The sequence below is a fragment of the Dasypus novemcinctus genome, chromosome 1, assembly GCF_030445035.2.
Source record: "Dasypus novemcinctus isolate mDasNov1 chromosome 1, mDasNov1.1.hap2, whole genome shotgun sequence".
Lineage (NCBI taxonomy): Eukaryota > Metazoa > Chordata > Mammalia > Cingulata > Dasypodidae > Dasypus > Dasypus novemcinctus.
The window spans coordinates 173,892,728-173,919,847 of NC_080673.1; positions in this window are offsets into that span (position 1 = coordinate 173,892,728).

Genomic DNA, 27,120 nt, shown 5'->3' on the forward strand with positions numbered 1-27,120 from the left:
AGCTCGTACCACCAGAGCAGGACAATCACCGGCGTCCGCAGCTTGGCCAGTAATTTCCCAGAGAGTTTGATACAGGTTCCCACAGCTTCCTCCCTGCTGGAGGTGGCCCTGGGGCCTAGGTTAGACCTGCAAAATGATCTGGATAGGAAGAAGCTGGTCATTACCAGCACTAGGATTTTCCACCCCGCTTCCCCTCGTGCCAGGTGCAGAGTTAAGACGGCAGCTCCCAGCCGCTTTCTGGGCTAGACAGTCTCCAATTTAGCTGTTCTCAGGATCATACTGTAGCCCACTGAATTTCCTCATCATAGCTGAAATTGGTGCCCAATCCTCTCTTCTTCCCCTGTTTTGGGAAAGTGGAGCTTTTGTTAGGCTTCAAAGCAAGGCCTTTATGGATAACCAGAGATGGCATGAAGAAAACTTCAACACGAGAGTTAGGCAAACTCACATCTATTATGCCTGGAGAGGTAAGGAGCTGAGGCCAGTCCAAAGTGACTCAGACCTTGCTCCCCCTGCTGCAGTTTCACTCTTATTTAAATACCCAAGTTACTACTTAGTTTTGCTTTGATTATGCATTCATTTTTATGCATATGGATGAACATGCATAGCTGTATGTATATAATTGTATGATTATATACTTGTATGATTAGTATAATCAGGAAATCATGCTTGCACATACATTGCATGATTAAGAAAGGGGCAGATAACTCCACACCTGGGTGGGAATTTTACTACGTTAATTAAGCAAGTTGAAGTGAGGACAGCAAGGGGCTACTTCTATGCAGGTCTGGCCAACTCGTTGAAGCTGGTTTTCATACTTCATTGCTTCAACAAGATATTCTTGACCACCAAAAGCGGAATTTGACCCAAAGAGAGGGTTGCATTTCATTATCTTCTGATTTACATACAATTCTTTGTATCTTAGCAAGAGGAAGAGAAACAAGTTACGCTCAGGTATTTGGTCATCCTACATCCATCACTTTCAGTTCCAGCGTGGAACAACTCCCGAGGTGGCTTGTGCCTCTGGTGGAGGATGGGCACTGGCCTCCATGGCATGGAGCACTCTACTTATGAGTCTTCTCTGCAGACAGGCAGTCTCCTTCTTCCACTCCCCCAGGGATGTTGCAGGATGCTCTTCTGACCCAAACAAGTGCTTCATCTAGCTCCAGAGAGCTCCAAGTGTTTACTAACTGCCCTGCAGCAGGAGCTGACTCTAGGAGCTCCTTACTCTGCTGCCATCTTACTAGGGAGTCGAGAGTGATGGAATTTTATAGGTAGACTAATCAATTACACTTGAAGAAAATTTTTATTGGTTAATGCAGGCTACATTTCCTAATATGGTTGGTGCAGGTGATTACTTATGAATGTGGAAGTTAACTGATGATAATTGATTGACTTAATTTTAATTTGTTTTTCTAGAAGAGCTGGGCATTTACAGGAAAAAGAAATTTGTTTTGGTTTTGTGTTTTGCTGACCTGGGATTTAGCATGGTATCTTATGTTTAGTCTATTAGATTTTTTATCAATTCAATCAAAATTTACTGAACATCTACTAAACTCCAGAACCAATTCTAGATGCTTGACTCACATCAGGAAATAGCCTAAGTCTTATGGAGCTAAAATGAAACAAGAAAAATAGAGGACATATGAGTTTTGAAAAGTTTTAAGATATGTAAAGCTGGGGCAGAACATATAGATTCTCATTAGGCACTGGAAGGGCTATGGTTTTTTTCTCTGAGAAAGGACCTCAAGGGAAGAATGGGAGATGTATGAAGAAGAGAAATGATCTTAACTCTATTTTAACAGGATCATTATTGTAGTTTTGTTAGACAATAGACTTTATTTGAATTGTGGTGGAAGTATGAATTTAAGTACAGATTGAATATATATAAATTATCTCTGATACTTAAAATAGAGATACTTCTTCATTTCTTTTCTTAGAGCATTTTTTAGAAAACTTATAATTGTAATCCCTTCTCTGCCTCTTGAAGCTGCATGTAAATCTTTTTGAAAGGTAAATAAATGTTTTGCTAGCTTTACAGTGAAGGGATGTCTTTCTCAAGAACCTGAGGGCTGTCTCTTTGAAAAGTAAACATCAAGGAAGTTAGTAGGCTTATCTCCCATTTCCACCGGAATTTAATTTAGATATCTGGCTCCAAGTGGTAACTATCTTCCTGTCATAGAGAGATGAGAAGTTTTATTATTCCATCAGATAAAGACAATTAGCAAACTCAAAGACCACCAAATTATCAGGTGAATTGAAGATGAACTATGGCTGACAAATGGTGCTGTTAAGTCCTCTCTCTTGAGTATAACTTATCTTCTATCTTGAGAATAATGCATTATTGCTGTTTGGCTATAAAAAAATGATGAGATTTCTTACTTTGTAATCTCTTTAGTTGACTGTCTATAATGCAACACATTCTGATTTAATACTTATTCAATAATAAAATTGTTTTCTTTTCACATCCGGGTTGGGAGAAAATTTTTGTTTTTATAATTATGTTTCTCCAGCAGAAGTTGTGTGATTAAATTGGAGGCAGTTGCAATAACCCAAGTAATGGAGGCTTGATTAAGGATTTTAGATGGGGTGGTAGTAATAAGCAATCAGAATCTAGATTTTCTTGATACATTTTGAGGCAAAGCCAAAAGAGTTTATGGTGAGATTGGATATTTGATGTGAAAAAAAAAAAAAAAGAGTCAAGGAAGACTACTGCCAATTGGAGGTAGAAAACATTTTTTTTGTAATATGTGAAAGACTGAAGATGGATAAGGTTATTTTTATTTGTTGTTTTGTTTTTTATTTTTTTGTGTGGTTCAGAGGTAAGTTGGGGGAATATAGTTTGATTTTGGATATATATTAGAGAGCCAAATAAAGGTGTGAAGTCATCAATTAGCATGAAAGTTTAGATTGTTTTGGAATCAATGGTCAGACCAATGGCTTGCCAGGATCAAGTGTTTAAAGCTGGGAGTCAGTAGTTTATTATCTATATGTTAAGCTATATTATTGAAATAGATTACCTAAAGAGAATAACTTGAGGGTTAAGAATTAATAAATAATAATTATTAAATCACTATATAAACTCCTTTTTACTTGCAGTAAAGTATAAAGTAGCAAAAGTTAACATGTGAAATTACTGAAACTGGTTAGACCAACCTCACTCTTTTTACATGGCCATTTCCAACTAAAGACCTGTCATTATAAAGGTTATTCCCGACAGATCTTACTCTGCTAAATGGTCAATTCTACCTTCTAATATGGTAACTATTCCAGAAGAATTGTACCTTTGCATATGAACATTTCTATTGAAAGGGTACCTACTCCACCTTCCTCTGTTTAATATCCATATGGAATACCTTGTAACTTACCTATGCTTTCAGTACTTCCCCCCCAGATGCCTCAATCCCTGATAATGATTGCGACCTTGTGACTCATCTTGGTTTGGTGCCCATTCCCATAATGTTCAGCCCCTAATGTTTATTAATGAAGGAACCTGTGCCAGCTCCACCCTAATTATTCATTAGCATTCTGATTTCATAAAATATTAGAATTTCTGCAGATCACAGAGGCAGTACTGGAGGCCACAAGTTCACTGACTTTCATTGGTTGGGCAAATAAACTCTCTCCCTTTGAAGCCCCAGTGTCTCAGAAATTGGTCTTTAGAGTCTGTCTGGGTGAAAGAATCAACATTTGCTTGGTATCAAAAGTGAGTTGAGAGACACAAGAGAAGAGAGCTAAAAGTTGAAATGTTGCATTTTCCAAACTTTATAGTTTCCAGAAATGAGTACTAACCAACAAATAAGAGTTTGAAGGAGAATTAAATAATATAGGAATAGGAGGATCAGGAAACAGGGTTGTCTCTGAAACACGTGTTAAAAGTGTTTCAAGAGTGAATGGAGAGAATGGTAAGTCGGTTCTCATGCCACTCATAAAGCAATATGGAGAGGACTGCAAATAGACCATTGCATTTTAAAATAAGTGGAAAATTGATGTCTGACTGGAGTGGATTTAAAAAAGAATTAGGAACTAGAAAGTAGAGACAGAAAATCTACATAAATGTTTTGAGGAGTTCTGATGTTAAGAAAAAATGGGGACAAATATTGGTAGGAAACATGAGATCAAGAAATTTGTTCTTTTTCAGTACAACTAGGGAAAATAGAGGATGGTTATATACTTATCAGAATGATCCACTTAAGAGAAAGTTAATGATATAGGATTAATTCAGCAAGATTCTTCACTAACTGAGAAAGGATGTGACCAAGCATAGGGTCTGGCCTAAGGAGGAAAGCACTGAAATGTGGCAGCAGAAGGAAGATATCATATTTGTGGAAACACAAGTAAGTTGATAGACAGATAGACATGCAAATTATCCTTGGTTATTTCAGTTTACTTGGTAAAATGGGAGTCAAGTCATGAGTTGAAAGTAAGGTTAAGAGAGCACATACTAGGTGTTTGAGGAGGAACAAAAGGTAATGAAACAGTCATTCAAAAAAATAGATTAAATGGACTAATGATTGCACAAATGCTGAAGGGACTCCTGAGAACAGTTTTCATGGTTTTAATATAAGACAAACCAGTATGTGTGTCAGTTTGAAGTTCTTTTATGAATTGCAAAAAAGAAAAATATTATATTTTTTAATTATCCCTTTCCTGTGGCTGTGGAGCTCTTTTGATTAGACCATGTCAGTGAGGCATGACAAGTTGGGTCTCCACCCCCTTGCTGGACCTTTCTATAAATGGAGATACACAAGAAGAGGGAGCTCTGCCATTTTGACCTGCTATGGGAGAGAGAGGACTCCAGGTTCTCCTATAGCTGTCCAGAAACCTCCTGAGGGAAGGCAGCTGTCTGAGAACAAAGCTGTAACCATTACAGCTGAAAAACCCACCAAGTCCCTGATCATAACATCCATTGGAAACTCTCAGGCTCAAAAAAAGTTCCAGAAAACTCCAAACAGAAAGGCCTCCCTATTGTGTCTTTGAAAGTTAACAGGTGAAGGAAGAAAGGCAATCAATCAGGACAGCAAATAGCTGAGCTCTTTCCTTAATATGGGGAGGAGAAGGAGGAGGAGAAAAGCCTTAAAAAGTCCTATCCTGGGGCTCCATGTTGCACTTCTCACCCTGTCGCATGCCTGCACCCATGTCTTGGGTGTGTACTTTTCCTTTATCTCATTTCCCAATAAATATTTTTACTAGCCTCATTAAACTGACACGTCTCTGAATTCTTTCTTGTGATGAAGCCAAGAACCTAGAAATCTAGAACTCAAGAGTGTTCTGCTAATACATAGGGATAAATAAGAGATAAGTAATATCTTATATTAGTAAGTAAGATCATAGCTAAGTAACATTTCATATAAGTAACATAAGAGGGATAGAGAAGGACAATTTCTAGATCATGATGGGTTTTGCATATCACACTAATTATATTTTGGGAAAATTGGATAAGTAACCATTGAAATATTTTAAGGATGGGTAGAATAAACAGATTTGTTCTCCAGAAAGTCTTCTACAATACTAGAGGAACATAGGAAAAATCGTATGTATCCTGTTAGAAGCTAAATGGATATAATTTTAAGTATCTGAAAAATTAATAGTTGTGTCTTGCTTCATGAAGATACTTTTTATTTGCACATTTATGGGCTAAATAGTTTCTTACATTGAAATGTTCTCTGGGATTCTAAAACTGGCAGGTATTTTTCTATGTTACTTTAACCTGTAGTTAAAGTAGAGTTTTCTGCAGTATGCTTTTAGTCTAAGAAACACACAGATAGAAGCAATGCTTTTCATCTTTGAAGAGAAGCCAGAAAGTCAGTTGCTCTTAAAGCACAATATTGTTTAATTTTAAACCTGGGGCCATTCTGCTGGAAGATCTTTTAGCAGAGGCTTTAATGATGGTCACTTTGAATTGCTTATGATTTCAAAAATAAAGCTGTGAAGCAATACATATATACACTTTTGCTTTTCAAAGATAAGTTTATGAAATGTTGAACTAAAAAGGTTTGTTTCTCACTGAACAGTTAAAATATAATGATGACCTTGAGGTAGACAATTTCTGCCCATCTCTCAAGAGCACAAGCATATATGTCTCCTTAGTTTCCCGGAGTGACTTTGAGAAATGAAATGAATTGGGCTACTTGCAGTCTTTGAGAGAATTTACTGGGCGCATGATATCCACTACTCTTTGGAAATCAGTAGAATTCCAGTTTCAATTTCATTTGAGAGGCATGTTCCCAAAGATTTTTATCAACTCCAACATTATTTTCTTCTCAATCCTGCTCATTACTCATCACCAAGGCACAAAGCAAAACATAACAAAAGGCCTAGAAGTACAGTCTTTTGATGTTTATCATATCCAAGGGCTGCATTTTAACTTTCCTGGAATGATTCCACAGTATCAAGGTCTACATTGTTCTGATTTTCTAACAGAGAAGGATGAGAAGCAATGTACATTCCCTAAGGGAAAAATAAGTATTTGCATAATAGAACAGAAAAAGAAAAAGAAAAATTCTTAGTTATCTGGCCACAAAGAATGGCAGAAGGTACACAATCAAATATTTTCTGCCTGCCTGAATTTCCTCCAATTCTGTTTGAATATTAATTTTCTTTTATTTGTATTATGACCCAATAGTACCAAGCTTCTGCAAACTTAGCACATTTAATATTCCTCAATCCATGTCTATTTTGAATTAATTTTCAGTTAATGAATCTCTTTATTGTTAATTCCATCTTTGCTATTCTTGCTATCTTGACTTATAGGGAGTTCTCTGATTCTGGTTATCCTTTAGTAAGTACTTCTTTTTTAAAATAAATCTTTATTGAAGTATATCATTCATACATGAACACATATAAATAATACGTGTATAGTAAAACCTGGGAATGTACAAACCAAACATGCATGTGATCAAACACGACTAATATATATCATGCCACCACCAAAACTTTGTATTGTTGTAAAATGCTTATTACAAACTATGCAAGAGCATCATCAAAATATGACTAATGACTATAGTCCATGTCTTACATTTGGTGTATTTTCCTCCAACCCACCTGATTATTAACACCCTGTATTGTATATTTGTTATAGTTCATGAGAGAATATTCTCATGTTTATTCTGTTAACCAGAGTCCATCTTCCCTGGATTCTCTGTGGTATATAATTCCATGCTTTTACAATCCATTCATATGAATACTCAGTGGCCCTCATTTTCAACAGAGTGTGCTGTCATCACCTCAGTCAATTTTAGAATGTTTTAATTACTCCAAAATGATAAATATCCTCTCACATCCACAAATTATTGTCTCTTAGCATTGATATATCTTCCTTGCCATTGCTGTAAAATATTACAGTATTATTGTTAACTCTCATCCATAAGTTACATTAGTTGTAATTTTCCCATGTATCATCATATCCTTAATACTTTGTAAAAGAATGTTCTTATATTTATACTATTAACTACAATCTTCATCTGTCATACATTCACTGTTATACATTCCCTAGATTATTCATTAGCTTTCTTTTAATTGACATTTATATCCACAGACTAACCTTTATGTCCGCAATCACATTTATAAATTAGCAGTGTTAGTTATACTCACTATAATGTATTAACATCAAATCTATTTATTTCCACACTTTTATGATAAATCTTGTTAAAAATACTACACATATTAAGTGTGAGCTCCCATTCTCACCCATATCCTATCTCCTAGTAACCTATACTCTGAAGTTTTCTTCTGTGAGTTTACTTACCACATATACTACCTATTAGTGAGACCATACAATATTTGTCCTTTTGTGTCTGGCCTATTTACTCAATATAATACCCTCCACATTCATCTATGTTGTTATATGCATACTAATTTCATTTCTTCTCACAGATCATATTATATCACTATATAAATAGCACATTTTGTTTATCCATTCATCAGTTGAGGGGTCATTGGGCTGGCTCCATATTTTAGCATTTGTGAAGAATGCTGCTATGAACATTGGTGTGCAAATATAAGACCCATAAAATAACTGATGGAATATTTGAATTCCCATCCTGGAGAGGCAGCTGCATTCTCTCATAAAGTGGCAAGAATCTCTAGAGTGCATGTGCAGTGCCTAGTAAAGGAGGACAAACCAATACACCAGGCCCTTGATATTGATGATTGTACTTATGAACCTAGGTTTTGTGAAATTGAAACTTAGCCTAGTATTGTTTTTGCCTAAGAGTTACCTCCTGACAGCCTCCTTATTGCTCAAATGTGGCCTCTCTCTAAGCCAAACTCAGCTTGCAGATTAAATGCCTTCCCCTGCCATGGCACACAACTTCCAGAGGTAAGCCTCCCTGGCAGGGAGGGATTATTTCCAAGCACCAAATAGTAATGCATTTGGAAAAAGACTTAGACCAACAGGGGGAAATGTTAAACACAAATGAGTTTTTATGACTAAGAGATTTCAAAGTGAGTTGAGAGGCCATTCCAGAGGTTATGCTTCTGCACTTTTCAGGAGGATCTCACTGACTGCCACAGTGGACAGTACCACAAGCAGGAGTGATAAGGAGGGCATCGAACACTAGGGGCAAGGCAGACAACCCTAGGAAATTGGTACCACATTAGTGGGCCTTACCTTGGAATATATGTTAACCTATTCCTGAATGTGTCAGAGTCAGACTTATTTTCAATTTTCCTACCAATTCTTCTGCTGCATATATTTGAACCTATAGTTAGCACTATGCCCATTTAATATATGTCTCAGAGACTTTAATTTTCTGGCTTTTCATATATTGGTTGAAGCATAAATATCAGCAGACTTTGCAGCCAGCATCTACTCTCCAGTTCATTGGACTCACCCAGGACAACTAACAAACATAATGGGGACTACAAATATGAACTAAAGTATACTCTTTATTATTCTAGTACTGGATCTACTTGTAACTTTGATATAAAGGAAGTGTTCACCAGAAATTCTGAGGGGAAGGTAAGGGAAGAATAGATATAACATAGGGCATTTGGGAGACATTGAAATTGTTCTGCATGCATCGCAATGATGGATACAAGCCATTAAACATTTTGTCAAAACTTATAAAATTGTGCAGTGCAAAGCATAAACCATAATGTAAACTATAGACCATGCTTAGTAGCAGTGCTTAAATATGTGTTCATCAACTGTAACAAATGTATGACACTAATGAAAGGTGTTGTTAATGGGGGGAAAGGTGGAATGGGGAAGGATTGGGGTATATGGGATTCTCCTGTATTTCTTTTTTTTAAAAGATTTATTTATTTATTTATTTCTCTCCCCCACCCCCACACTAGTTGTCTGTTCTCTGTGCCTATTTGCTGTGTCTTTCTTCTTTGTCCACGGCACGGGCATCTGTGTTTCTTTTTATATTGTCATCTTGTTGCATCAGCTTGTGGGCGGTGCCATTCTTAGGCAGGCTACATGTTCTTTCGCGCTGGGCGGTTCTCCTTATGGGGCCCACTCCTTGTACGTGGGGCTCCCCTACGTGGGGGACACCTCTGCATGGCAGGGCACTCCTTGCGTGCATCAGCACTGCGCATGGGCCAGCTTCACACAGGTCAAGGAGGCCCGGGGTTTGAACCGCGGATCTCCCATGTGGTAGATGGATGCCCTAACCACTGGGCCAAGTCTGTTTTCCATTCCCTGTATTTCTGATGTAACATTTATGTAATCTAAATCACCTTTAAAAATAAAGGAATAAAATAAAGTGTTCCTAAGGTAATAATTTTAAGTAGAAACCAGAAAAAAGAAAGGCCACAAGCTAGATAAAATGGAATTGGTATAAAGGAGGCAATATGTACAATTTTGGGGGTTAGAAATAACTTAAGTGTTTTATTTTGTTAGGTTGCCAAAAGCAGGTGCTATAAAATGTGTTGGCTTTTTAACAGTGGGAATTTATTAGCTTACAAGCTTATTGATTTTAGGCAGAGAAAAATGTCCAATATCAAGGCATAACAGGCAATGCTTTCCCCCAAAGACTTGCTGCCTATGTTCATGTGCTCCTCTGTCACATGGCAAGGCACGTAATGGCACTTGCTAATATATCCCTTTTATTCTGGATTTCATTGCTTTCAGCTTCTTGTTTCCATGGCTTTCTATTTGTATGAATTTCATTCTATTATAAAGTACCCAGGAAGATGATTAAGACCCAACCTGAATGAGGTGGGTCAAATCTTAAGTTGAGATCCTACTCATCAAAAGATCCTACTTACAGTGGGGCTACACTGGAATGGAATACCTTTAAAAATATATATTTTCTGGGGGATATACAGCTTGAAATCATCTCACTCTACCCTCTGGACCCCTAAAGGACATTTTCTTTCCACATACAAAATACCTTTATTCCATCACAATATTCCAAAAACTTTAAGTCATTTCAGTAACAATTCTATGTACAAAGTCTCATAAAAATTGGTTATCAGTGTAGTCTGTCATTGGGCACAATTCTTCTTAGCTTGTGGACCTGGGAAGCTTAGAAAACAAGTTATCTGCTTTCTATATAAAAATCATAGATTAGTATTGCAATTTCCATAGGGAGAAATTAGAAGGAAAACTAGGGTCATGGGTCCCAAACAATTCTGAAAGCCTTCAGGGAATACTTCATTAGATTTCAATGTTCAAGGGTAATCTATGGAATGATGTTTTGTACTGTGGGTCTGATGCCGTGGCAATGCCACTCTTTGCTCATGCTAGTGTAGCAGCCACGCTCTCCCCAAACACTGGGGTGAGGTTCCAATATCTTCCAGCATTGGGAAGCAGACAAGCTTTCAATACATCCTATGATAAGCATCAGAGTAGTGGCCAGGGACTCTAGGCTCCACCCTCATCAAACACTGGGGGTGGTGTCCAGCCTCTCCACAATCCCCCAGTCATCTGATAAACCTGGAGAGGTGACACTTTTCCTGAACAATGGGGTGGAAGACCCACCCTCTCTAAGCCCCAGGGCATACTCACCCTTTCCACATAGATGAGGGAGTTTGCTCTCTTGTCCCAATAATGTCCAGGCCTCATCTCCAATGATTCTGCCTTTAATGTTTTTTTTCCTCCCTTCTGCCCTTTTCCTGTTCCTTTAAGTCCAGGCTGTCAGTGGTTCCATTCCTACAGATCTCACAAAAAAATGTGTTGGTTTTGCATGTAGTACACGGGAGTTCAGACCATCAGACAATAGAACTTTCCACAAATCCTTTCTAGATAACTGTTTTCCAATCCTGACTTGCACTGACAGACTCACTTAAATCCTTACCTGGAGCACTATTCACTGGAAATTAATTTTCTTGAAGCTCTGAATTTTCTAAATTACCAGTTTCTAGCTTCTTTGTGTCCAGAAGTTCAGTTCTCAGCTCATCTCTTTCCTTTCACATTTTGCCATAAGCTATAAGAAGAAGCTAGGCTGAACTTTCCATATTTAGTTTAGAAATATCCTCAGCTAAATATCCAAGCTTGTCACTTTCAAATTCTGCCTTCCCTCCTATATCAGGAGTCAATTTTGCCAAATTCTCTGCCACTTCAAAGCAAGGATTGCCTTTCTTCCAGTTTGCAAAGACACATATACCTTTTCTGTCTAAGGCCTCAGCAGAAGATACTTAAGCATCCGTATGTCTACCAATTTGTTCTTCAAAGCAATATAGGACTTTTCTATCAAGTAACTCTACTCATTAACTAATTACAAATTCTTCCCATCACTACTCATTAATCAATTACAAAGATTTTTAAAAAACACTTTTGGTATTTAAAAAAAGCAGCACCCCGTTTCTGGTACCAAAATCTTTTCCAGTTTACAAGACTACAGAAAGCAGATACCATAAAATGGGTTGGCTTTTAACAGTGGACACCTATTAGCTGATAAGCTTACAGGTTTGAGGCTAAGAAGATGTCCAAAATCAAGGCATCATTATTCAATGCTTTTTCACTCAAGACTGTCAGTGTTCATGCGCTCGTCAGTCACAGGGCAAGGCACATTGTGTTGTCTGTTGGTTTCTCCCCTCTTTTCCAGGTTTCATTATTTTCAGCTTCTTGCTTCCATGGCTTTTTCTCTTTGTCTGAAATTCATTCTATTATAAAGGACTCCAATAAGAGGATTAAGACCCACACTGAATGAGGTGGGTTACATCTTAAGAGCCTACTCAACAAAAGATCCTACTTCCAGTGGGTACACACAAACAAGAAATGTTTACTTTTTTCACATTTTTTTTTTATTTTTTAAGATACTTTGATTACATAAATATTACAGAAATATATATAAGGGATTCCCATACACCCCACTCTCCACATCTCCCACATTTTCCCAGATTGGCAACATCTTTCCTCAGTGTGGTATATTCATTGCAATTGTGAACACATTTTGGAGCATTATCAGTAAGCATGTATTGTAGTTGACATTGTAATTTATACTCTCTCCCATTCGACTCTGTGGATTATAGCTGAATATATAATGGTCTGTATCTGTTATTGAAATGTCATTCAGGATGATTCCCAAGTCCTGAAAATGCACTCCTATTATGCCTGCTTTTCTCTCTCCCTAACCCCAGTGTATCTATTGGTCACTGACTCCACAACAGTGGTATTTCTTCCATTGCTAGAACCACAATAAATCTATAGTAGAATACTAGTAAGTTTATTTTAGTCCATAGTTTGTTCCCAATCCTGAGGACTCTGGGATGGTGATGCCCACTCCACCACTAATTAAGGGGGGTTTCGATCCCATACATCCAATAGTTGGGACTCTCTTACTTGCAGTTGTAGGCACTCTTGGTTCCTTGGTATGTTGTTTGTCCACCATCTCCTTCCTGTTAGTTGTCCTGGGTGAATCCATTGAACTGTGGAGTAAATGTTGCAACTCTGTTGAGATTCAGGGCTCAGCTGGCACATGGACAGCCCAAAAATTAAAGTCTCTTGAAAGTCCACCTACCAACTCTAGTACTAATTATAGGTTCATATAGAAGGACGGAAAAGTCATGCATAAGGAAATCACTGCTGAGTCTAATTCTGTCACACTTGGGGGCATAAATACCAGATTAGGGCCCACTAGCAAGGGCCAAATTCCTGAACTATCTGCCCTGACTATAGTGCCTGGATGTCTCCATATCCCAGAGGAGATTTTCTATTTGGGGTAGTATCTACTTTGGCTGTCAATGAGTATTGGAGAAAAATGGCTTTCACTGGGACGTGGAGACTGATTGACCACAGGCAGAAAATGTATTTATTGAGAAGCTCTCCCAACACAGGGCGTCTGAAGAACAGATTTCAGTCCCCCCACCAGCATGGTGGGGTTCTGAAGAGAGACTTCAGCCCACTCCTGGAAGGGGGTGGATTTGAATTTAGGCAGAACTTTCCTAAGTGGGGAAATGATAGTTACTGGCGGGGGGGGGGGGGGGGGGGGGGGGGGAGGTGTGAAAGTCCGAGTGAGGTGCAGGAACCAATAGGAAGCCCTGGAGTTGAAAAATTTCCCTGATAATGATTAAAGAATAGTGGGTTAGGGAGTTTATGATTTATCTGTAGGGATTAAAGGGTTTCTTTATCTCCCTTTAATACATAAATAGTGAAGGTTTCCATCTCCCTCTGATATGCAGGTAGAGGTAGTAAATATCTCCATCTCCTTCTGATATGCAGATGGTGAAGATCTCTATCTCCTTTTATTCCTGTCTCTATGAGGTTTCTTTGTTTAACCTGTAGGAAAGTGCCTTGCCATGGCCTCAGACACGGAGGAGGGGTTTACCTTTTTCCCAATTTATATCAGGGGAAACTGAGCTACAGCTTGTTAATTATTGCAAATCTCTAACAGTGAGATTCTGTTGAAATGTGCATGAGTGTTACTTCTGGGATGGCCTCCTGTGATGGTTAGGGTATTGTATCAACTTGGCCAGATGACCATGCCCAGTTGTTTGGTCAAGCAAGCACTGGACTAATTGTAATACAAGGGCATTTATGAACTTTATTCACCATTGACTTTACTGCAGTGGTAAATCATAGATAGCTGGTTATAATTATGTCAGTCAGGGAGATTGCCATCAGCAGTGAGTGACACTTAACCCAAGCAGTTGAATCCCTTAAAAGGGGATGTGATTCCAGCATTGAGAGAAAATTTCCCAGCTCATCTTTGGATAGCCAGCATCTCCCAGAACTCATCAAGAATCTTCACTGGACTTTCACTGGAGCTCCTGGTTGCAGCCTGCCTGAGGAACCTGGACTTGTGCATTCCCATGACTGTGTGAGAGACTCTGATAAATCTCTTACTATCGTCAGATATCCCTTATTGATTCTGTTTACCTAGAGAATGCTGACTACTACAGCTTGGTACCAGGAGTGGTTCTTGAAAAATAGATTCTTAAACATGGGAAGTCTGAGGTGGTTCTGGGAGTTTTGCAATTGTCTTTCTACTCTAATTGAACTCAAGGGTACTGATGACTCCCTTTCAATAAAGAAGAGGCTGCTTATTGTCCACGGTGCAAGTTAGCCAATGAGATCTGCAAAATGGCATCATTGGATTTCCCTACTTCCATGCTTGTAAGACGCAAGGATTGAGTGAGAGTGTTTTCAACACCCTAAGAGAGTTTTGTGGAGTCAAGTGGTATAATGATGTCGGATGGCTCCTCCTAGATACTCTGGATACTGAGATGAGTTAAAGGCTTCAATTTTGAAACTTAAACACCGAATGGATGACACAAAAGTTTCTAATTGTGCTCTCAAAGAAAACCTTGTCTCCAGTAGCCACAGGCTTGAAATGGCTGAGGACCAAACTCAGACTCTCATTGTTCAAGTAGCAGAGTTATAAAAGAAACTAAAATCTCAACCCCACAGGGTTTCTACAGTTAAAGTGAAGGCATTAATGGGAAAAGAGTGGATTCCAGAGAATTGGGCTGTTAACATATGGGATGATGATGATATTGATGGAAACATTGGAACCCTGAATTCTTCTGGGACTTTGCCAAATAAGCCTGCCATGGCCTGCCCTGTCCAGGCCACACCTTGTCAACCTTGTATCATCCAACCTGCAGCCTGCCCCAGGGAGTCTGAAACAACTTCCAGCCCTGAGGTGACTACCATTCAAACTGAAGCCTGCCCTGCCCAGCCTCACCCTGAAGCAGCTGTATTGATAGAATGGTGGAATGGCCTTTTGAAGACTCAATTATGGCAAGAACTAGTTGGCAATACCTTGCAGGGCTGGGGCAGTGTTCTCCAGGAGGCTGTATATGCTTTAAATCAGCATCTACTCTATGGTACTCTTTCTCCCATAACCAGAATCCATGGGTTCAGGAATCAAGGGGTAGAAATGGGAATGGCATGACTCACTATTACTCCTAGTGATCCGGTAGGAAAATTTTTGCTCCCTGCCCCTGTAACTTCAAACTCTGCTGGTCTACAGGTTTTCGTCCCAAAAAGGAGGAGTGCTGTCACCAGGGAACACAACAATGATTCCATTGAACTGGAAGTTAAAACTGCCACCTGGCCACTTTAGGCTCCTCTTACCTCTGAATCAACAGTTAAAGAAGGGAATTACTGTACTGGCTGGGGTGATTGATCCTGATTATCAAGGGGAAATAAGACCGCATCTACATAGTGGGGGTAAAGAAGAGTCTGCCTGGAATACAGGAGATCCTCTAAGGGTATCTTTTATTACTGCCATGTCTTATGATTAAAGTCAATGGAAAATTGCAAAAACCCAATCCAAGCAGGACTAACAATGGTCCAGAATCTTCAAGAATGAAAGTTTGTGTCATCCTACCAGGCAAAGAAGCACGGCCAGCTGAAGTGCTTGCCGAGGGTAATGAAAACCTGGAATGGGTAGTGGAAGAAGGTAGTGATAAATCTGAACTTTGACCATGTGACCAGTTACAGAAATGAGGACTATAATGGTCATGAATTTTTCTTCCTTGTTTCATTATGATGATAGTATATGTACACAAAATGATTTTTTTTGTCTTTTTCCCCAAATTTCCCCCTTATTATATAACAAGTTTTATCCATTTCATGTCATAATATTTGAGGATATCAAGTTTTAGAGTGAATATTACATAAGAACTTGTACCCTATTCTGTATGGAATTAATGTTTTTTCAGTTGTATGCAAGAGAGTTGAACATTGTTAGGTGGAAATATATATATCTGCATGTCTGTTATTGTTTTTACTTAGAAACTAAGTATGGCTTCAGGTAATGTGTATGGTTGCCAAATTGACAAGGGGTGGACTGTGATGGTTAGGCTATTGTGTCAACCTAGCCAGGTAACTGTGCCCAGTTGTTTGGTCAAGCAAGCACTGAGCTAACTGTAATACAAGGGCATTTATGGACTTTAGTCACCGTTGACTTTACTGCAGTGGTAAATCATAGATAGCTGGTTGTAATTATGTTAATCAGGGAGATTGCTATTAGCAGTGAGTTACACTTAACCCAATCAGTTGATTCCCTTAAAAAGGGAAGTAATTCCAGCATTGAGAGAGAATTTCCCAGCTTGTCTTTGGACAGCCAGCATCTCTCAGAACTTGTCAAGAATATTTACTGGACTTTCACTGGAGCTCCTGGTTGCAGCCTGACTGAGGAACCTGGACTTTTGCCTCCCCATGGCTGTGTGAGAGACTCTGATAAATCTCTTACTATCATCAGATATCCCTTGTTGATTCTGTTTCCCTAGAGAACCAGGACTAATACACCTCCCAACTCACTTAGAGGTCTCTTAGCTATACAAACTCATTTGTCTTTCACTGTTCCCCCTTTTGGTCAAGGTCTTTTTTCTTTTTTCCAGATGCATTGCATATTGGTACTTGCAGCAATCCCTTGGTCCCAGGGAAGTTCATCCTGGGAGTCATGTCCCACACTGGGCGGGGTGGGGGGGGCGGTGAGTTTAAAAACAAGTTGTTAAAATTATGTTTTGATATAAATACTGAATTATTTTATTTATTACTTATTGATATATTTGGAAGTATATATTTTTTGAAAATAATTTGTCAGTATGTATTAAGTGTCATGCAAATTTTTATACATTTTATCAGATGCATTGGTGTGACAGGACCAATGTGTATTCCATCTTTGATTTGCCAAGCCCCATCTCCCTCATAGGCTGTTAGCCTCCTGTAGTAGATTGAATTATCTACCCTCCAAAAAAACCCAAACATATCCTTAATCTTAATCTGCATTCCTGAGGGTGTGAACCCATTATAAATAGGACCTCTTGACGAAGTTATTTTTAGTTAAAGTGTGGCCCAACTGAATGAAGGTGAGTCTTAATCTGGATTACTGAAGGTTTTATAAAAGCAACCTGGAAGAAAAAGGAGATGGCAGTTTCATGTGATTGGAAAACCATGGAATCCCCAAGGATTGTCAGCAGCAAACTCTTGAATGGTATTGTATTGACCCCAGAAAAAGGTATGTTTGCCAACACTTAGATTTGAATTTCTGGCATCTCAAACAATACTTGTTGTTTAAGCCAACCTATTGTATGGTATTTGTGATAGCAGCTCAAGTGAACTTAGACAGCACTCCTGCTTACCACTTCATTTTGTAACACCTTTGGTTACCCTGACTTCCTATAATGTGAGTGCTAGGCCCCTGGCATGGTTTCTATGGTGTCCACCATGGTGGAAGCCATAGCATCAACAATGCACAGTTCTTATTCAACAACAAGGAACACATTGGCTCATACTACTTCTGAACTGAAATAAAATAGTATATAAGAGAACACGGGATCTGGCTTCTTAGGCTTTTTTTCAGGATACTTGATGTGTCTTGGAAATGTGGGGAAGTAGAGATTTCATAGGACAAACTTTGCCCAATGAGAAACATGAGAAAGTCAAGAATTGACAGAAAAATATCCTCTTCCTTCTCTCTGATGGACTATTCCCAAGGCCCAGTGGTAACATATAGTCTGTTCAGAATGTCTCATCTTACCAAAACACCAACTTTGTTTTCTTGTGAAATAATATACTGTATTATATTTACTTATATATATATTTTTTCTGCATCACTTACATTTCCCTTCACACACTGCCCTGAGATTGCTGCAGACTATATTTTTTTATTGTGAACCTGGGCTAACACATCTATGAAATCTTAAAATATATCCCATTAGTATAAAAATGTTTGTACATTAAAGATGCTCTTTCTAAATTAATTAATAAAACACTGAAAATTAGAGACATATTAAATGACCAACAGCAGGAAATATTTTAACTATTTTTGTTCAGATGATGAGTTTTTCCCATCATTAAAATAATAATAAATAGAATTTGAAATAAGATGATAAGGAAAATAGGTAATAACAAGTGAATCAAGAATAGAGAATTGTTTTTGAAGAATGACTTAAGCATTTAAATAAATAAGAAAAAAGAAGTACCTCCATATATTTTTTCTTACATGAAAATATTTCCCTCTTTTTATGTTTTTCTTGCTCTATTAAATAACACAAAACAAATTTAATTTGTAGTATATTCAGTAGTAGCTATTCTCTAATTTATAGCAACCCACATCCAAACTTACATTTTGCTCATTATGTTATGTGAAGTATAACTATGCCATGAAACACTTTGAAATCATCCTCTGAAAGTTTTGAGCAAAATTCTAAACATTGCATAAAAATGCAAAGTAATGCCATGCCCTAGAAGCATGAAAACAGCTTTGTTCTATAAACTGGAACAAGACTTCAAGGCTCAGAAACCAGGCATTTTTACTATGATTTAGAATATGACCCAATTCATAAAATCCAACAAACTATAAAGTCATAAACAATCTTCAGAATGAAAGTCCAGAGTACACCAAATAAGAATAAATATGTAATAGTATAAAATATAAGATTTAAAATTATAAATTTAAAAATATTCTATACATCCGATTATATATTATCCAAAATTTCTTTCATGAAAAGACTTGAATTCATTTAATTCTAACATTATGTTACAAATGTAATATATTACTTGTAACATAACTTTTAAAACTCATGAAGCACAAAAACACAATTGGCCTCAAACTAAATTTTCTGATGTTAATTCCGCACCATAATATCCTACAGTAGGGGGTTTAGATACATGCTTTTCCTTAATTATTCCTTGTATAGCCCCAGTTATTCTACAGACCATGTGATTTGAATTATATAAAGGGAGTGGTGACAAGATAATATGTTTGTTTTTTTTTTCTGGCTGTATTGTATAAAGGAAATGTTAGCAAGATGTTTGCTTCCAACTTTGAAATATGAAGATTATTAGGCCTTGATTTGCTCTTTGTAGACATTCTGACCATTTTGGTGTATTTAGGTGTTACTGAATAGAACACATGTGATCAATAATAATTAGACTGAGCAATTTACTAGAAATACTCTTTTACCTTGTGATGGCATTTGTTACAATAGAAGCTTTGTTAAGAATATTACTATTGAGGATTTTTACTGCTTGGTCTTTCCATAGAAGATCCGTTTTTCTCTCCCTCAGATGTACAGGTGAGGTACAAGGATTGCCATCCACAATAGGTTTGGCCAAACCAAAAAACGTTGTACACTCAAAAACAGACTTGACTGTACCAAATATTAACTTCTCTCTTTCCTCAGTTAAAATGATTGAAACGCTACAATTAATCACTTCTCAGGGCTAAAACACTTACTGAAGAAAAAAATAACACTTTTATCTATTATCCGTCCAAGAACTCTTCTTCAGTCCTAGCTTTGGGACTAAAGCAGGAATCAAGGTATTTATGCTTTACTTCTGTGAAGAGTGATAACATTGGTGTGAGGATTGTTTTGAAATGAAGGGAAAAGACACAGAATGGAAATTAATCACCTTAACTGCATTTATTTGTCTTATACCCCAGCTTTTGAAAATATGGAAATGATAGGCCTATATACTAAAAATGAAGCTTTTCTTATCACTGATTGTTGTTATTACTATTTTACCTTGTCAAGTCCTCGATATTGCCAAAATGTATTTAGTCATATCACACTGAATCACGTTATGGCTATCAATAAACAAAGAATTCCTTTGTATTTCTTTGTGATCTACTACATCTGAGTTTAAGTAACAAAATGCATCTTAACATATGACTTACACTGTATTGAAGTTTTACTTGCTCTCATATTTACTTCCTTATATTATATTTTCCTTGGAGAAGAAAAGACATTGTCCTCATGCTTGTATTAGAGTCATTGCCAGATTCTTTGTAAATAATTAACAGATCATTGTTGAAGGAATGAGTGAATTTACCCCTTGAAAGACCATGAGGGGAAGGTTTACTATCAGGTAAATTGATGGAGTAGAATGAACTAAGAATGCCCAGATCACTGACATTTCTTAGAGAAATAAGAAAATTAAATAATGGTGAAAAAAGAAAATTATGAAACATGAAACTATTGCATAGATGAGACAGTTTAAAAAAAAAAAAAGAAAAGAAAACCAAGGAAAATAAAGCACAGAATTTATGACCAAAAAACAAATGTCATCTTCATTTTAAATTAGTTTAAGTCCATCTATGCTTAAGATGGATTCAAGATAGAAGTGTCTGGGGGCATTAATGGAAAATATATTTTTATTTACTAACTTTATAATTTGAATATCATTATCTTTATTAAAACTTTGATTGAGGATATCCATATTGTTATCCAAAAATGTACCCATGACTACTGGCAGAGGTCAAGGGAGGCTAAATTTATGTGGTACATATCCCTACCCCCACAACAAATAAAATAACCACTATTTTTATCAGCATTGAACATTCATTTAAGGTAGAAATTTTATTTAAGGACTCTATATAACCCCCCCCAAAAAAAAATTAAACAAACGCTGACTCAGAAGTTTCATCAAACTAAAGTTGATTTGATTTTTTTATGCTTTCTTAGGAAACTTGTGCTTTTTATATTAATTGTAGTGGGATGGAGTTGCACATGTTTTGACAGGAAAACAAAGGCTTTGATTTCCATAGGTTAGGTTATTATTCCAACTTCACAGAAATTTGCTTTCTTTGCTTATAAAGAAACAGCCTCTTCTTTTTTCCATTAAAAAACCTCAATTATTATTTCTCACCCTGCCTCTGAGAAATAGAAAACCTATATTTTTTCCTCTTGACTTCACCACTTCAGACAGTGACTCACAGGGAGGTTATGTGACATACTAGGGATCACACCAAAAGTCAGAATTGGAGCAGGAATTCCAGGTCGCCCAACTTGTTTTCTCTTTCAGCTTGAACTCTCACCCATCTGTAAAGAGCAGGTGTGCTACAAACCCCATCTGCTCCTCAAATTTACTTTTTAGCAGCAGGAGCTTTGTGATAAATTCACTGACATCCTTAAGGAAACTGAACACCTTAGTAGAATGTAAAATTCAGCAACTTAAACAAATAGTCAACTAAATTGAAAGTTTATTTTAACAAACTACCAATACATTTAAGTTACATTTGTATACAGATCTCTAGGATCCTTTACAAACAGAGATTACCAATGTGAATATTTGATCAGTGTGAAACCAGAGAAGTTAATTGCCCCAGACAAGTTAATATCTTTAGTTATATTTTAATATATAATTAGATAACAACTGTGTCTCTTTAGGTTAGTAATACCTGTATTTATTTGTTTAATGGGGTACACTCTCTGTTAATGTATTAATTATTGATATTCAGAAAGGATAATTTGAACCTACTGTCATATGTTTTCTTATCCTAGGTAAGAAAATAGTTTATTCTTTGTAGGTTCAATTAACATCAGAAGTAATAAGTGTCAGAACATGAATATAGAAAAAATTCAAATGTATAAAAACCCTTTGTCTCCTTTCTTTGGAATGTAAATTGAATTAAGAGGAGGCAGTGACTATACAAACCGATTACCAAAAGTTTACCCATGGGCTTCAAACTGAATATGATGCCTAGTGTTCTTGAAGAGACTCTCCAATTAGCCATAATTTTGGGAATGCTGGTTTTGCACAGTAAAATAAAGTCAGTGAGCAAGGGATTAAAGTGGATTGTTTGAATGTGGATATCAGAAACTAATATGGAAACAGACTCACCCTTTCTGTCCATTTTTTTCTCAGCATATTTGTGTCAGTTTGGGGAGGAGTTTTCAAAATGATTCTAGCAATTACATCACTGTTACAGTACAACTGATGATAATAATAAAGGGCTTAAAGCAAAGCTTCACCATCCAAGATACTGGCTTTGTGTAGCTGATTTGAATAAATTACCAGTGACTGTCTTGCCAAACCAATGGGCAATTCTTTGTCCTCTTCTTACTCAAATTCTAAACTGCATTTGCAATAACAGACCATTCCCTCTTTTATGAAACACTATGTTCTCTTATTACTCTGATATCATAATAGCCAATTACTTCTTATGCATTGTCTCTTTCATTGGTTTCATTACAGTCCCTTCCTCTACCATAAAACGTAAGTATTGGCATCCTCTTTGGTCATTGAGAATTTTCAGATGACCTAGTTTGTACTCGCCTGAGTTTCAGAGTAATAAAACCAATAGTTAATGTATAGTTTTAGGATATCTAGCAAACATATCAAGATTTCAAGTATGGATTTTTTTTTTTTTTTTTTTTTGCTTACCCATACTTTCCTCTCAAATTGACACTATCTCATTATTCAGGCCCAGAATCCAGGAGTTATTTGCTTCAATTTTTTTCTTTATATTTCATATCCGACAAATAAATTCTATTGACTCAGAGTCCAAGACATATCCTGAATCAGATTCTTTATCCTCTTCAATGTTATAACCCCTCCCAAAGCACCATCAGCTTTCACTGAACTACTACAAGGGTCTTTTTATTGATTTATCTGAATCCAGTCTTGCTCCCACCCAGTTCATTTTCCACAAAACCATACAAATCATATTTTTACCCCTCAGATTAAAAAATAATTCAGAGATTCTAACTATGACAAAAATAAAACAGAAATTATCTTTCATGTCATAGAAAGGACTCTATTAACTGTTCCTTGACTTGCTCTGAGCTACAGATCAGCTGACCTTCTTCCTGACTCTGAAAAAGGTCAAACACATTTCTGTGTTATAGGTTTTGTTATACTTAATGTTTCTCCTTCTGGAACGCTACTGCATTTCATCCCTAGATCTTTGTACAGCTGTCTTCATCTCATTACTCAGGTCTCAAATCAAATATCAAGAAGTCTTTCTATGACAACCCAGCAGCAGCCCACATCACTTTCATTGACTTTTTGTTTCTGTGTTTTGGCTGTTTTCCCCTGAAAGAATGTCACCTTTCAACACTGTACTCGTAGTGTCTGGAAAAATGTATATGCATATTTGTTGACTGAATAAATAGGAAAATAATGCGCATTCTGAAAATAACACTCCAAGATCACTCCCACAGTTACTAATTGACCTAGAATGCTTCAACCCTGCATTCCTTATTACACAACACTAAATAAAAGATTTCTAAGATATGCTCCAGAATTTACTTTCAGGCTAACAATTGACCAATAAAAGAGAACAACTGGAGGAGACATATTTAGCAGTTCTGAGGCAAACCCCACATTGCATTAACTTGGGGGGGCTTAGGTCAGCCCAAGAATATCTCTGAACAGGCTAGTTTCAAGAATTTCTGCTCTGGGTGCCAAAGTTTGAAAGGATAACTGGGACTGTGAAGTATTCTGCTAGTAAGAGTGCAATCTAGATTTGACTAGTTATTTTGATTAAAGGGTTTTTAACCCTAAAAGAAAAATAGATTCTGGAATAAAGATAAGTGGAATAAGTCAACAATGTGCTTTATCCCAAGCCTAATGAAACTCCCAGACAAGGAAGATTTATTGCTTTATTTGGGGGCCAGATATCACTTTTGCTTGATAGGTGTTACCAGACGAAAAATTGGGTAATATCTCTGGTGAATATAAGAGATTTAGAATTTAAAATAGAGGCAGAGTTTAGGTAGGGTTAGAAAAATAAATATATAACCTCTACATTTTCTGTGATTTATAAAATAAAATGAAATGCAATTATAATAGTGAAAACTGAGATACAACTCATTTACCTCATTGCTAAGTCTAGTTTACATTTTCACTTAATTTAATTTCAGTGCTTTTGACAGTGAGGGAAACAAAATAATTCAAAATACTTAGTTTTAAACATAAAGAAATTTCTTCTTCCTTCTGTTCCTCCTCTGCAAGATTGACTCCCAAATTTAAATCTCCATATCTGACTGCCTTCTTAATCCTTTCTTTATACTTCAACTGTAGGTCTTTACTTAAATGTAATAACTATTCTATTCACTGTTTTCTGCGTTTGCTGGGAAGTAGTTAATCTCCATTCAATATCAGTACTTCCTTGGAAAATCTTCATTTTCCATTCCTACCACAACTGTCCTAGACATCTACCTTACTGTCTCACATCTGAGTTACAAGTTCTGCCATTGCCATTCCTTCTGCTGGGATGCCCACTCCTAAATCTCTTCTCTTATGTACCTGGCCTCATTACCCTCATGGGTCCTTTTATCTCCTTGCTACCTTTTTACTATTTGTAAAAGACTGACATTAACCAGAAATTCCTTGGCGGTAAGGTTCATGGATCTCTTCCCCTTCCCCAGGTACAATGAATCAACACCTTCCCTCTTCCTCTTTTGCCTCTATACATACTTGTACTCATGTCTTTATCACATTGAAGAGACATTATTTAACTTCATGCCCCTATGGAGAGAAATCATGTGCTATTTATTAATCATGAAACCCTACCATTCACTATATCCATGGCACATAACAATACTCAGACAGAGTTTTGTGAGCAAATTAATCATTGAATGAGTAAATGAAATGAAGGAATAAATAAGTATCCAACTTGTTTTCTTATCTTCCTGATTCTCACCCTCCAGATCATCCTATAGACACTTGTGTAAGAATTGGGACCAATGAGAGTGAGTTCCTTTTCTCTTATAATTCGCTAAAGGACTTTTCATTACAGCTAAGCAGCTAAAGACCTTTACTTAAGCCTTGCACTGATATGCAGTTTTTCCTGGATCACTGGGCTATGTTAATTGTATAGGGTTCTATCTACTCCCTGTTGGCCTTTGTTGCTTTTTCTTCCTAAAGAAAAGCTTTGAATATGTCACTGCTTTCACTGAAACTTTTTAGTGTTCACACGTTGCCTATCATACAAAATCTAAACGGCAGAGATCAATACTCAACAGACTGCAAAGTCTGGCCCATACCAATATTTGCAGTTTAATCTCCCAGTAATCTCCCTTCAAACACACCACTTTGTCTTAGTATTTTTCATTAATCTCCTAAACTTCCAGGCCTATTTATAATTCAAAATTTTGCTTATGACATTCTTCTATAATGAATACTCATTCCCCAAATAAATAAATCCTATCTATTTTGAATTAGGCATATTTTTGTGCTTATTTTCTCTTCAATCTCATCAGAGTATACACTTCTAGAAGGCAGAGTTTTCATTTTGTTTTATTTTCTTCTGTATCCCTTGTTCATAACAGATCATCTGGCAGATGGTATGTGTTTGAATAAATGAATAACTATATCAAGGTGTGTTTAAGCTGATTCTCCCAAATATTAATGAAGTCTCCCTACATCAAAATTTAAATACTCATTTTTGTGCTTCTTATTATTAATTACATTTACACCATCTTTTGAATTTCTTTGATTATTATGTTTACTGATATATGAATTTTGTTTCTATATATACTTTTCGTGTCCTTTTGCCTTTAATTTTTCCTATATAAATGACAAATTTATAAGGGCAGGAGTTATGGCCAATGTTTCATTTCCTGCCTAACAAATTTCAATAAAATATTTCATGGCATTGTAGAGTTATGCAAATATTTAGAGACAATCTTGTCTGATTGGAGTCAGACAGGTTCTTCTATATAGGTGGAGTGTAGAAAAAAGAGATAAACTGAGACTCAGATAAGCTGCTTCATTTCTTGCTGAATCATGTGATATGGAATGTTTCAAAAAGTCAGTTTTCTTCCTCTTTCACCTTCTTTTTTTCCTAATTGGAGGACAGCAGCATAAAAAATATATATCATAATGTATGACTTAAGAGATTGTGGTTCCCTTTGCCTACTGTGGCAATAGACATGGCTGAGCTCCACATGGCTTTTCTCTGGCTGATTCATTCCTGATTCAGGTCCCACTGACTCTGACTGGGGAGTAACTTCCTAGTGGTCCATCCATTCCTGCAGGACAGTCTTTTTTTGGCCTTTAAAGGTCATATTCTCTGAAGAAAAAAAAAGTCCCTATGAAAGTCAACTGCCACTTGATGCAGTATCCCTTCTCCTGAAAACACAAGGTAAATCTGGATAATTAACCTCAGGTGCACAGAACATTGCCAAGTCCATCTTGCTACATTTTAGCTTCATTCAGAGGTGATACAAGAGCTCATTGGTTTTCTTTAGGGCCTGAAAAAAAGGGAGGAAATGTTATTGCTCCCTCTGTCTATCCTCTTACCTCCATTATGTAATATATCACCTGTATACCAAACAAAACCTTGAAGCAAAATAAATATTTCAGATTATTTCAAACTTCTTTTATGTCTTTCCACCACTTTTTTTTTTTTTTTAAGGAGGTAAATGGGATTAAACCCAGGACATTGTACATGGAAAACAGGGACTCAACCACTGAGCTACATCTATTCCCCAACTTCCCACCACTTTTTAAAAAATTCTCCTATGTTAAAACTTTCTACTCTATAGAGTAACACAACCTCAAAACTTAAGTGGGTATTTTCTCCGTGGACAAGAATCTCTAGCTTGGAGGTGATAAAGGAGAGAAGTGAGATAAGTAATTCGGAAATTTCTAATTCTCTCAACATTGCCTAAACCTGGTGTTTTTTTGTTGCACAATTGTATAATTTAAAATGAAATATTATAATCTTTCTTTATATTCCTTCTGTAATAAATCTTATTCTGCCCCATCTCCAGGACATGAATGCCTCTGGAAAATTGAGTCAAAGGATTTATTCTCAGAACGTTAAAAGTGAAATAAAATAAAATATTAATAATGTAAAACTATTAACCTGTTTTATGGATATTAGTAAATTTGGCACTGTCTGCATTTACATCTAGGTCTGAGATTCAAGTCCAAATTTGGTAAATGACTTTTCAGGATTTATTCATAGGATTCATTCTTTTCTTTCCTTTTCTTTCCTTTTCTTTCCTTTTCTGATACTTAGATTACATAAATGTTGCAGA